Source organism: Otolemur garnettii, unplaced genomic scaffold (genome assembly GCF_000181295.1).
Source record: "Otolemur garnettii isolate 467f Iridium unplaced genomic scaffold, OtoGar3 scaffold00003, whole genome shotgun sequence".
Taxonomy (NCBI): domain Eukaryota; kingdom Metazoa; phylum Chordata; class Mammalia; order Primates; family Galagidae; genus Otolemur; species Otolemur garnettii.
Genome location: NW_003852398.1, coordinates 19,112,853 through 19,125,507, shown reverse-complemented (window position 1 = coordinate 19,125,507; position 12,655 = coordinate 19,112,853). Strand labels below are relative to the sequence as shown.

At 46.7% G+C, this 12,655-nt stretch overlaps 1 protein-coding gene across 1 annotated transcript in view; it reads left to right on the top strand.

The window, feature by feature from the left end:
• Positions 1-4,768: 4,768 nt before the first annotated feature.
• The window catches only part of CYFIP2 (cytoplasmic FMR1 interacting protein 2), a 126,811-nt gene continuing 118,924 nt past the window's right edge, over positions 4,769-12,655 (top strand). The window contains exon 1 of the mRNA XM_023515393.1: positions 4,769-4,831. The gene's annotated coding sequence lies outside the window, so the exon portion shown is untranslated. The remainder of the gene's footprint in view (positions 4,832-12,655) is intronic.

Sequence of the window (12,655 nt, the reverse complement as noted above, 5' to 3'; positions counted from 1 at the left end):
AGGGATCTCAACACACAGAGAGGTTAACTGATACCCCTGGGATTGAGGGGCTATTTAACACAAGTGAGATTAGAACTGAGATCTCATTCCAAGTCCTGTATTCTTCCTAGGGATTACATGGAAATTTGAACCATGTTAAATAATAATTGACAGCTCAATTTTTTTAGCATTTGTTATGCCATCACAAAAGCAACAGAAGCACTTATTATGTGTGATTAGTGTGCTGCATTTATTATTTCATTTAATCATCACAAGAACCTACAAGATAGGTACCATTATTATCATCTCAGTTTTACTGGTGAAGAGAATAGAGCTCAGTAAATCAGACATATCACTCATGGTCCCACAATTACTAAGTGGCAAGATAAGACAAAACCGCCTGTCCCCAAGTTCCAATGCTTCCAGCCATTCTGGAGCTGAATATAGGGAACCCTATGCTACCCTCGGGGAATACAGCAGCACTGATCCACTGACAGCTACATGGTTGCATTCCAAATCCAGTTTGGAATATGCCCTGACCCTCTTTATCAGTTCTTACCTAAAATTATTGTAAGTCATATTCATTTAAATGAAGATGAAATGTTCTTTACTGTCAAGTTTTGCGTAAAAGATCTCACCTTCAATTGAGGCTAGGTCTTAAGAAGTTGTGGGAAATGAGCAAAGTGAGAGAAACACAGCGGAGAATGGAAGGTATGCATTTCCAAGTGGTCTGGGATAGAGCTGCAAAGTTTCAACCATGAAACAGTCCTTAAGTTTCCATGTACAAATAACTGCTACTTTTTAGAATTTTTTAAGGATGAAATGAGCTCATCCATATAAAGTACCTAGCAAGAGGCTGGTTCCAAATAAACATCTAATAAATGTCAGTTTGAAGTATGTGCTTTAACCAATTATTTCATATTCCAAAAAAGATAGGCAGCTCAGTGTTCTAAGGATAGACCTGGAGTCTGGGTCCAACGAACCAGACTTGGGTAACCCTTCCCCTTTCTGGGCCTCCATTCTTTCGTCTGTAAAGTGAGGCAATTCTGAGCAAGTGTTCAGGTTCTATCTACATAATGACCAATGCAAATTGTGTAACTGACTCATCAAGTTTCCTTTTCCTGCTAACTCTTGTGTTGGCCTACATAGCAAGCTCATAGCACATAGAGTTGTCTATCTTTTTTTGAAAAGCTTTTATTTATGTCTTTTGATTTGCTTGAGTTCTTTGTAGATTCTGATTAGTAGCTCTTTATTGGATGCATAACTTGAAAATATTTTCTCCCACTCTATAGGTTATCTATTAGCTCTGTTGATTGTTTTCTCAACTGTGTAAGACCTTTTCAGTTTAATTGAATCCCATTTATTTATTTTCATGTTGCTATGATTGCCATTGGGGGTCTTAATCATAAATTCTTTGCCTAGGTTGATATCTAGAAGAGTTTTTCCTACATTTTCTTCTAGAATTCTTACAATTTCATGCCTTATACTTAAGTCTTTTATCTTGAGTAAATTTTTGAAGTGGTGAGAGATAAGGGTCCTGTTTCATTCTGCATGTGTCTATCCAGTCTTCTTAGCACCATTTATTGAATATGACTTCTTCTCTCCAGTATATATTGTTATCTGCTTTGTCAAAGATCAGCTGGCTGAAAGACTGCTGATTCTGCTGGAAACCAACCAATTAGCAGACCCTATCACCTAATCCTCTGCCCACCAAACTGTCTTTAAAAACTCTGTCCCCCCAAGTTGTCAGTGAAGTGGATTTGAGAAATGTGTCCTGTCTCCCTGCTTAGCACTTTATGGAATAAATTCTTTCTCAGCTGTAAAAAAAAAAAATGGGCGGCACCTGTGGCTCAAAAGGGGTAGGGCACTGGCCCCATATGCCGGAGGTGGCAGGTTCAAACCCAGCCCCGGCCAAAAACTGCAGAAAAAAAGTCAGCTAGCTGTAGGCAGATGGTTTTATATCTGTGTTCTGTTCCCTTGACCCACGTCTCTCTTATCTACTAATATCACACAGTTTTGGTTACTATAGCTTCATAGTATAGTTTGAAATCTAGTAATGTGATGCTCCAGATTTGTTTAAATGGAGATGTAGATTTTCTAAGCAATTTGAAGCTTTTCTAAAAACAAGGTTATGTTGCCACACATGAACAATGCATGGGCCACAGCTTTGCGGGTGCCAAAGTAATTCTTGCTTGCTAGCCACTTTCCCCTTATCGCTTGTAGTACAGCCGGGGCTTGGATGGGAAGGAACTCTGAAGGCAGTAGCCTGATAGGTACACATGTCAATGGCAAAATGTAAAGATTTCACCTTTGATTATTCATTCAACCCATTTTTCCTGACCTCTGTTCAAGTACCAGGCTCTTAGGATATAATGAAAAGAAAGACAGATATATGCCTGCTCCCTTAGATTTTAGGGTCTAATGGCGAGATGTAGGCACATGTTTTGACAATTACAACACAGCATAATAAGTTATCTGACAGAGGAAGCCCAGTGAGCTATGAGAACATAGACAACTACTCCTGACCTAATCCAGACATGGAGGAGGTGCTCTCTAAGGGAATAACAGAAAGATGAACAGGAGTTTGGCAAATAAACTTGAAGAAAGCATAGAAGGTAGAAGAATGGGGGAACAGAGCATGCTATGCAAGAAGCCTGGCTTGTGTAAAGGTCAAATACAAGAGAGAACACATCAACTTTGGGGAACTAAAAGAGGTTCCCTTTAGCTGAACTATAGCAAGCTCATCCATGCAGAAGAGCCCTCAGAGACAGATGGCAGTCCATGAGAGAGAGTTTGGAATTCATCCTGAGGGGATGGAGAGCTAATGAGATGCTTTAAGCCTGAGAGGGGTGTGCCCTTTGTTTTAACTCATGTAACTTTCCACATTTGGGGGGACATTGTTGAGTATTCAATCTACTTCATGTTATGGATGGGGAAACAGAGAGGTGAAGTTACTTGCCTAAGATCATTCTTCTGTTAGTTGCAAAACTAGGACCAAAAGGCAAGCTTCTGGATTTCCCACACAGTGGCTTCAAATTGCTGTGCCTTATAAGCAAATACAATTCAGGGGTCAGGGAATTATTCTTACCTAAGATCTAACCAAATACGTATGTAATAGTCTTTTTTGTTTTGAAGCAACTTTTTCCTCAAAGGTTAAAAGACAAGGAAGTAACGACAGGGAGAAAGATGTCCTCCAGAAAATTTTAATATTCAAAATAATATGCCCTTTAGAATAAAGGTTTTTTTTATTGGCATTCCTATTGTTAAGCACTATAATCACTGCCATGTGAAATCCCTAAGAACACAGTGGAAAATGAAAAATTAAAAAGAAAGAAAGAAACTTTAGTTCCATTTATAAACCCATCCTCCACAAACACCTCCACAGCTTCTCACACAGCATCAGGAACAGAAACGTATGCATATAAAGTGTGCGTATATAAAAGTCATATTTTATGAAATAGCAATTTGAATTGGAATGACTGATTTAACATGAAACTAACAAATGATCCTGAATTCTGAGTATGTGGGAAATGATGTGAATCAGTGAGGGCAAAGACTTCCACAAGTCCTCTGCTGAGACTTGAATAATGTGGCTCCTCTATAAATAGCCCTTAACAGGGACGGATACATTAATAATAAGTGTGTGGGCCCTAGGTAACCATTTCGGAAAATTTCCCTTATAACAAGACTTTATCCCTTATATCTATATACACCTCAGAATGTCTCAAATGGTTTCAAATTATTTCCCCTGTGAGGTAAGAAGGGCAACTATTATTGCCTACCTTACGATATGGTGGCCTCCCAGGAGCGGAGGGGTAAAGTTATTTGCTGCTGTCTCAGGTAAAGATTTGGTTCAGCCTGATTTTAGCCTGGTCTGAAGGCCCCAGGCTGCATCTCAATGAGAATTGTTTCTTGGTAGAGCGCTAAATGGGCAGATAACCCTTTAGGAGAAAGGCACTGTCCCACTCAGTTCCTTCCTAGCCCTGGGCTGGGCTGAGAAGTGCTCCCTGTCACCCTGTGTCCATTGGGCAATTTTTCCTGGAATGAAGATGAGACGGGCCACTGCTAAAGAGATGGCCGCTTCAGGGATTCTGTTCCAGGGAACTGAAGGGGAGTAGAAGTTATTCTTGAGTAAAGAAGCCGCAGGCCAGTCTCAGTTTGTGGAGGGTCCCTATCCCCACCCCACCCCCACTTGCGTCTTCTGTCACTTCACCCTGCTCCCTCCCCTCACAGACTTTTCTCAGTTTTAACTGGATGTTGGCAGGGTTATTTATGCTCATCTCCCTTGGTAGATAATAAGCTCCAAGAGGGCCGGGATCCTGTGTTTTGTACACCAGGGAACATCCAGGTTCTAGTGCGGTGCTTGGAACAAAATAGGCGATCAATAAGTTTAGGTACATAAATGACACTTGGAAAATAATGTGAGGCCAAGAAGATCTAACAGGGCCGGAGCTTCGGTCCTTCCGCTGCAGGTGTGGTTCCCTGGTGGTGGAGGCTGTGTCGTAAGCCCTCCCTCCCTTTTTCACCTTCCGACCAGGGCGACTTGCTGCCCTAGAGCCGGGGGACTGGGACTCGAGCGGCCTTGCAAGCCCGAGGTGCTTGCGAATCTTAGATGCTACGGCCGCACTGGGGGGCGCACCGAGAGCCCCCAGCCGCAGCCATTTCCTGCTCTTTGTGTGACAGAAGCGAAGGGGGCGGGCACGGGGGGGAGGAGGAGCCGCGCGGGCGGAGGGCGGGGCGGGGGCGGGGCCGAGCGCGCGGCCGGCTGCGCGGAGCCGGCAGAGCATCCTGAGCCCCGGCGGGGGCACTGCCGGAGCCTCGGGCCCCTTGTCTGGACCTGCCGCATATCTAGGTAAGCGGGGTTCGCAGGCCTCCGCCGGGCACCAGGGACCGGACTGCTGCTGGGGACCGGGATGCGGCTGAGGATGCGGGAGAGGCGAAGCTACTCTCCCCCTCTCCCAGTCCGCGGGGGGCGCTCGGCGGCGCTCCCGGGCTTGCACATCCCGGAGGCCCCCGGAAGCCCCCGGAGGCCCAGCCTCTGGCCCTTCGCGGCCCCTGTTCCCCTCCGGCCCACTGAGGGCCCTGCAGCGCGGACCCTGTGCCTGACGGCGCGGGCGCATCGCGAAGCTCAGGCGCGGTGGCAGCTACAGCTGCAGCAGGTGCGCGGCCTGGGCCGGAGCCGCGGGCCGGAGAGGAGGCGGTGCTAATTTCGGGGACCAGAGATAACTGCAGCGGCCGTAGGCCGGGCCGCGGCGACATCCCCGCGTCCAGGTACTGCCGAGCACAGGCCCCTATCTCTGCCACCGTGGCCAACCTCACCTACCCTAAGTCCAGGAAAAGCCGAGATCCGCCCAGGCCAGCGCGGCAGCCGCCACCGGCACAGGGCGCTCTGCCGTGAACGTGAGATGGGTGGGGCGAAGCACGCACCGGCGATGTTTGGGGGTGCGAGGCTTTTATGAGAGAGGTGGCACAGCAAACCTGCTTTGAAGCATTCTGGCCTACACTAGCGTCGCTCTTCCTGCTGGCTGGGAGCAGGCAAGAGGTAGGACGAAGGGGATGAGTGGGCTGTCTCCGGGGATAAAGGGTGGGTTTTCTTGAGCTCTGAAGAATCAGGAAGATGCCTTTCTATCTCTGTGGCTTCTGCTTTTCAAGACAGACCTACCCTTCCCCCACCCCCAAGTACAGCCCACCTATGTCCAAAGGAAGAGATGCAGGTGCTCTCTGTTTGGGAACCGGAACAGGTAGCACAGCTTCACAGAAGGAAGCTTCTCTCTACGGAGAACCCTGCTAGAAAGGACATCGACTGCCCAGGTGTCCTGCCCAGTCCAGGGAATCTACCTTTGACCATTGCCTGTCTGCTTTCCCCAGCATAATGGAATCACTCACCAGGGACTGATCAGCCAGCAGCTGCCCTTCAGCTAAGCCAGGAATGGAGCAAGGATGTTTTCCTGCTAGCTCTCGGGTGCTCTGTCTTCACAGTGTGGGCACTGAGACTGGGGCAGTCCTTCAGGCTGTGGGGACAAATCAGTAGAGTTTGTTCTCCATTCTCATTTTCCACCTCCTGCCTGTGTCCCATTTAGGACAGTTGGTCTCACCTTACTGTGGACACTGGCTGTGCCAGCAGCCCTGGGCTGTCAGCTCTTGGAGATCCATATCATGGGCAGGCTTATGAAGGCCTTGAAGGTGGTTTCCTCCACCATGAGACCCTCCTCTCTGTGGCCCTCCCTGATGCCTCCCACCTCCACTTCTATACAGGACCCTGCCCTCCCCCATTCTCCAGTGTCAAAATCATTTTCAAGGAAGGAGCCAGTGAATGTGTTTATCTTAAAAAGCAGCTAAAATGCAAAATGGGAATACAAAGAATTTCCCATTTGATGTAGGTTTGCTATCTCTACTGGTGGAATTTCAGATAGTGGGCTGGAAGTGGGAGTGGAGAGCTAGGGAGCTCTTTTGGAGAACTGCTCCCTGAAATGACAGTATCTAGCAGCTGACAGTTCTGTATTTGGCACGGGCAGCTTTGGCCCTGAGGGCAGGAGCACTGTAAGAGTGTACACCTGTTTGTGTGTGTGTGTATAAATGGTCAGGGGTTACTGTCACTAGAAGGGGCATTTGTTGAGCACCCAGTGTCTACTTGTGGGATGTGAAACTTTGCTATAGAAAGTTACTCACTTTACTGCATAGAGTTAGTAACTCATTCGTGCTGGCTACCATCTGCCAGGGCAGTTATTAGGCCACAAGAAGAGTGGTGTTTTTGCTTACAAAGCCAGTGCCTCTAGCTAGTCTGCACACTGAGCCTCTGGCTGGGGGCATTAGCTCCCTGCTCACTAAGCTGCTTTATTATACTTCGTAGCCAGTTTTGACCGGTTCTGTAGCACCCAAGGCTATAGTCCCTGCTGGAAAGGGAAAAGGGAAAACCTTGCTTTAGGCGTCAGGCCAAGAGTGGGGTATACAATCCAGTATGGTTGAAGAATTTTACTCAAATCAGAGGCTGGCCCAGAAAAGGAAGTAGACATGAATTTAAAAAACGGTAAAAGGCTCTAGGAGCACACTGCTTGTCCCTGCTGATAAATCGAACCCTCTGGGGAGTTCAGTGGGCCTCTGCTGCTGTCATTGACCAGAAAGCCAAATTAGGTGATGAATAGGCAACAAGCTAATTAACATTGGGAACAGTGCTCCCGGAAAATAGCACAAGGCTCCAGTCCCCACGTTTAGGGGTTGGACTACACTCTCAAAGAAGCTTCTTTGGACCACTGTTGGCCCCAGGGGTCCACCAAGAGCTTCACAAAATGGCCTTTTGTAGCCTCCATGTGGCCACCATAACAATGAGTCTATTTCTTTACTGGCAAGTATTAATTATTCACTTGTAGTTGACGAATCCAGACATCAGTCACCTCATTGGAGTCTTTGTGAAAGGCCTTTGGTCTTGTCATTCTGAGGAGCTAAGCTCTGTCTAGGATCCAGAGGATGGCCCCTGCAGCAGTGGTGGAGGTGGCGAGAGGGGGTGGAGACCAGCTGTGATGGGGGAGGGAGAGCTGGAACATCTTTGGAATGATGCATGAAAGTGCCAAGCAGAGTGCTTAGCACGTAGCAAATACTATTATATTTATATTTTAATTTATTGTTATAATGTGTTAATTATATAAGTAATAAGAATCTGGCTCATATTGGTAGCCAACCCTTAGTTCTTACCAACCCCTCCACCTCCAGAGCTTGCTTGGATTTTGCTTTTGTGAGGGAAGCTGGTCTCTGAGCTCCAGGTTTGCCAGCCAAAGAAAGATCAGAAGGGTTCCAGGTAGGAGGTGCTCTTGGGTAACACCGTGGATAGTGGGTAGAACTTGAGCTGGCAGGGAGAAGGGGGAGGGACTAGACTGAGCATAAGACACCCAGAGCAGTTCTCACATTTCAACACATGGTGCTGACAGAGGACCTCTTCCTCTGCGTACATTCAGCATTTTGCAACTGACCAAAAATATTGAGGCTCTGCTTTGCTTCAAAGGCAGAGCAGTGCAGTGCCTCTTAGGACTTGCTGTGTGCCTGTAAGCCAGCTGCTACCTCTCTGATTTGAAAAATGGAGTAATGGAAAGCAGTCTGCCCAGCCTGTCACCTGCCCTGTCAGTCATGGAAGCCAATGGATGAGATAATATTTATTCATCCCAGTCTGAGCAGAAAAGGCCATGGAATAGAGAAGGAGGCTCCTGCATGTGTGGCTCTTTTGGATAAGTCCCTCCATTCCTAAAGGAACAGTTTGTTAATTATATATTGTGTGCCAATTTAAGAAGACAAATCTGTGGCCTCTCTGTACTGTCAAGCCAACGGGAAACTGAAAGGCACTTTGTGATTTACGGAGTCTGTCAATCAAGGCCCCTGGATGGCCTTGTCTGCACAAAGACACTTCAGAATTCAGTCAGTGGGTGTGGGGCGCCTCCCAGGATGCAGAGTTGGGATAGTGGCTTCCTGGCCATGGCCATTATGCCAAAGGCTGTGGGTGATCTGCCATACTTCTTGGGCCTTGACAATAGAGAAAAAAATGAATTCAGTGCAAATTGTTGAAAGAAATACTTTCCAAAAGACAGAGCTTGAGTTCAAGAATTTCTCACAGAGACCATTCTGGCTGAGTCGCATGTTGCTAGACGTATGGCGACTCGGCACAGGAAGAGGGAAAAGTAAACGGGACCTGGACTGTGAGACGCCCGAGAGAGACCCAATGATGAAGTCAGCAGCAGGCCTTTTGATTTTGCACTTACAGCATTGCTAGGTCATTGCAGAGCAGTGGTTCTCAGACTTTAGTCTCTAGGAGGAATGGAGGGTTGTTGAGTACGTCCGTGTAATATGTCTGTTTTCTCATTAAGGTGGGCGGGGAAGTCCTCTGCAGAAAGTAAGGGACATGGACTGGTTGGAAACTCAGGGGACTTCTGGGGTTTGGAACAACTGCCTTTGTGGGTGGAATAAGAAATCAGCTGAGGATGAATGAGAGAATTGTCTAACTTTACTGAAGACCTGGTGGAGATCAAAGCAGATCACCAAGACTAACCCTCATAGAAGACACTCAATAAGTAACTCAGTGTTAAGTGAAGGGATACCTGAGAACTATTTGTGATTTTAAAATGTGATGCTTTGAGACAGGTTCTGGTCATGTATGAATGGTGAGACAAGAATTAAAAACTGGAGATCAGCTCTCAGTCTCTAATCTGTTAGAGTTTCATAAGTGAAAAAAAAATGGGGACCTGCCTCTTACGGTTTCAGGTAGAAACTGTGGCAGAAGGATTTTCTATAGAATTCTCCTCAAATTCTTGTAGTAATAAGGCTGGCTATACTGTGGGGCCTTAGAGAACCATGGTATTTTAATCCCCCCCCCCTTTTTAACCAGAAGACATGTATTTTGGTCCTTGGCTCATGCATTCAACAAAATCATTCCTGAGTTTTAGTTAAGCAAGTGATGCCTGGTATGTGCCTCCTCTGTGTTGGTTGCTCTGGGTCAAACCCAAGAAAGATCTGTGGCATCCTTGGTGATACAACATTTAAGTTTATAATGCAGTAGGAGATTGTGAATTCTAGACTGAGTGCTGTGTGAATCCAGAGAAAGGCAGATCTACAAGGGAGTAGAGATGGTTTGAGCAAAGGCACAAAGCAAGAATATTGTCACAACAAGTTATGATGCTGTGTATGTCTTGGCCATAGTGGATGGTTCCCATGGTCCTTAAAGTGTGGTCTGTAAGGGAGCCCTTTAGATGAAATGTCCCAACCATAGGTATAGCCATTTGTTTTAGAGAGAGGCTCAAGTCTAGAGATTCTTACCTGGTTGGTTTTGTTGTCGTTTTAGTGCATGTGGTGGACAATGTCGACACACTCAACACATGCGCCCTGCAGCTGCTGCTTCAGCTCTACCCTCTGCAGTTCTACTTGTTGGACATGGAAGTGATATTATGGGGGGACCTTGAACCCTTGCCTCACAAATAATAAAAATTACCTTGTTTGCAAACCTCAGTATGTATTTTTGAGATACAGTCTCACAAAAAAGAAAGAGAGAGAGAGAGAAATAGTTTCATTGTGTTGCCCTGTGTAGAGTGCTGGGGCATCATCACTCACAGCAACCTCAAACTCCTGGATTCAAGCATTTCTCTTGCCTTAGCATCATGAGTAGCTGAGATGACAGGTGCCCATCACCACACCTGGCTAGTTTTTCTATTTTTAGTAGAGATGGGGTCTCACTCTTACTGAAGATGGTCTCAAACTGCTGAGCTCAGAAATCCATCCACCTTAGCTTCCCAGAGTGCTAGGATTACCTCAGTATTTTAAGTTGTTATTTATCAAGTTATCCATAACAACCTTCACAGTGTAGGTTTTGACATCATGGTTGAGAGAGAACTGTTACTCGGCCAACCTCCCTATTTTACACTTTTAGAGTGAATGACTTGTGATTTGGGCCTTTTAGTCTTCAGACGGAGGCGTGTTCAGAAGACCTGCAGTTTCATGCTCATGAAGCTGAGGTCTGCGTGCTCCGATCTGAAGGCCAAACCTGAAGTCTCACCGTCTGTATCCATAGCAGATGCAGTGGCTTCCCTTTCTGAGTTTCAGCAGGTGCCTCTGGAGGCGGCTGGTCTCTTGGGGTTACAAGTCACTTTGGTGTGCCTCATGTGATCGCCTGGCAGGGTCCCAACAGGAGCGAATCAGCAAGCTACCTCCAGTGGTCTGGCCTTCCCTCCTGAGAGTGTGGGGGCCTGCCCCCGAGCTGCTGGTATCTGGTTGGTTTCACCGGAAAGGCCTCCTCCACCCTGCCAAACACAGGAAGCACCTGAGTAAAAGGGCAAATGAAGCGGCAAGGCCCTGAGCCCCGCTGAGATCCCTTTCTTTGCCTCTTCATAAGCAACAAGGAGGGTAGGCCTTCTCCAGAAGCTCAAGTCGAGGCTTAGATTTCTCTGCTCTGACCTCAAGTCCCCTGTGTGGAGAAAAGCTGCAGATGACAGGGCCTCTGATCGCAGGACAGAGGTGGTGAAGGACTCACACAGTAAAGACTGCCTTGCCAGTCAGTATTTGCTGGATGTCTGAACTGCTGGCAAGGAGGTGTTGGGTTGTTGTCTCTTAAGGTAAATTATTAAATTTGGATCAAAGCAATACATGTACATGCTTTTAAAAAATCAAATAGTATTGAAAGACTGAATAAAAAACAACCACCCAGTGCCCCCCTTGCCCTAGCCTAGAGGCTGCTGCTGTTTCTTCCTCTAGCTCCTCCAGCGCTCCAAGTAATATGCTTATGCTGCTGTTTCTTGATTTATCTATTCTGCATGTTGCCTGTTTGCTTCCTGCTGTGATGGATGATGATTTTACTTTCTTACACTATCCGCCTCCCTCCCCTGCCCGCATCGCCCAGCGTGGGGGCAGGGGAGCTCTATTTTAACCTAAAATCATATTGAAAGCATCTGCATTATTAAGATGTGTAAATGATGATCACAAGACCGCCAAGTAACGTCCTTTGATTGTATTTTCTGTCTTGTGTGGCTTTTCGTTTTGTTCCAGAATTAGAGCTCTGTTTTTCTTTCTTTCTTAAAAGTATTCTTTTTCTTTCAAGCTTTGTCATACCAGTTATTGTACTGTGTTCCCTTGTCTTCTCCAGAAGTTGCCATGTGAGCTGATGAGTCCCCCAACCAGCCAAGTGACTATGTCTTCTCCTCTCTAGTCAGTAGGAGAGGGAGTCTCCCTCTCATTCTAAACTTCACAGTCCTTCCCCACCCACCTCAGAGAGTTTTATCATCAGGATGGGGCAGTCTCAGGACCTGACAAATGGCAGCAAAACCAAAACAGGCAGGGGGAAGGGCCGAGCAGGCTGGTTTCAGTGGTGCCTCGTGGTGGTCCATTTCATCCTGCAGTTGAGAGGGTCCCTTGGTGGGGTAGCATGGGTCGGTCTGTAGCATTCTCTTTCTCTCCCATTGTCCCAGCAGGCTGGTTTTGGTGGTGCTTCATGGTGGTCCATTTCATCCTGCAGTTGAGTGAGCCCCTTGGTGGGGTAGCATGGGTCTGTCCATAGCATTCTCTTTCTCTCCCATTGTCCCAGCAGGCTGGTTTCAGTGGTGCCTCGTGGTGGTCCATTTCATCCTGCAGTTGAGTGAGCCCCTTGGTGGGGTAGCATGGGTAGGTCTGTAGCATTCTTTCTCTCTCATTGTTCCATGTTGATTTTTGCTCACCACAGTCTCTGCTAGTAGGGGTGGGAGGGCATCATAATCTCCACACTCCCCAGGCTCCTGCTCCATCTCCAGCTCTCCTTGTACCCCTCCTGCTGTGTTATACCCCAAATTTCCCAAAAGTTATTATAAAAATACTAAGATTTTCTGATAATAGTTTTATTGAGATGCAACTCACATACTATACGATTCTGCTATTTTAAACGTTTTTAAACATACTGTTCAGTGATGCTTAGTGTTATTTGCAGAGTTGTGCAACCCTGATTACAGTCGATTTTAGAGCATTTCAGCACCCCATAAAGGAACCTCATGGCATTTAGCAGTGCCACCTATTTCCCCACCCCTCAGTGATCCTAATCTGCTTTCTGTTTTCATAGACTTTCCTGTTGTGGACATGTACAACAGGGGGTCTTCTGTGACAGATTTCTCTTCCTTAACATAGTGTTTTCGAGGTTCATCCATGTTGTGGCAAGTATCAGTACTTCATTCCTTTTTATGGC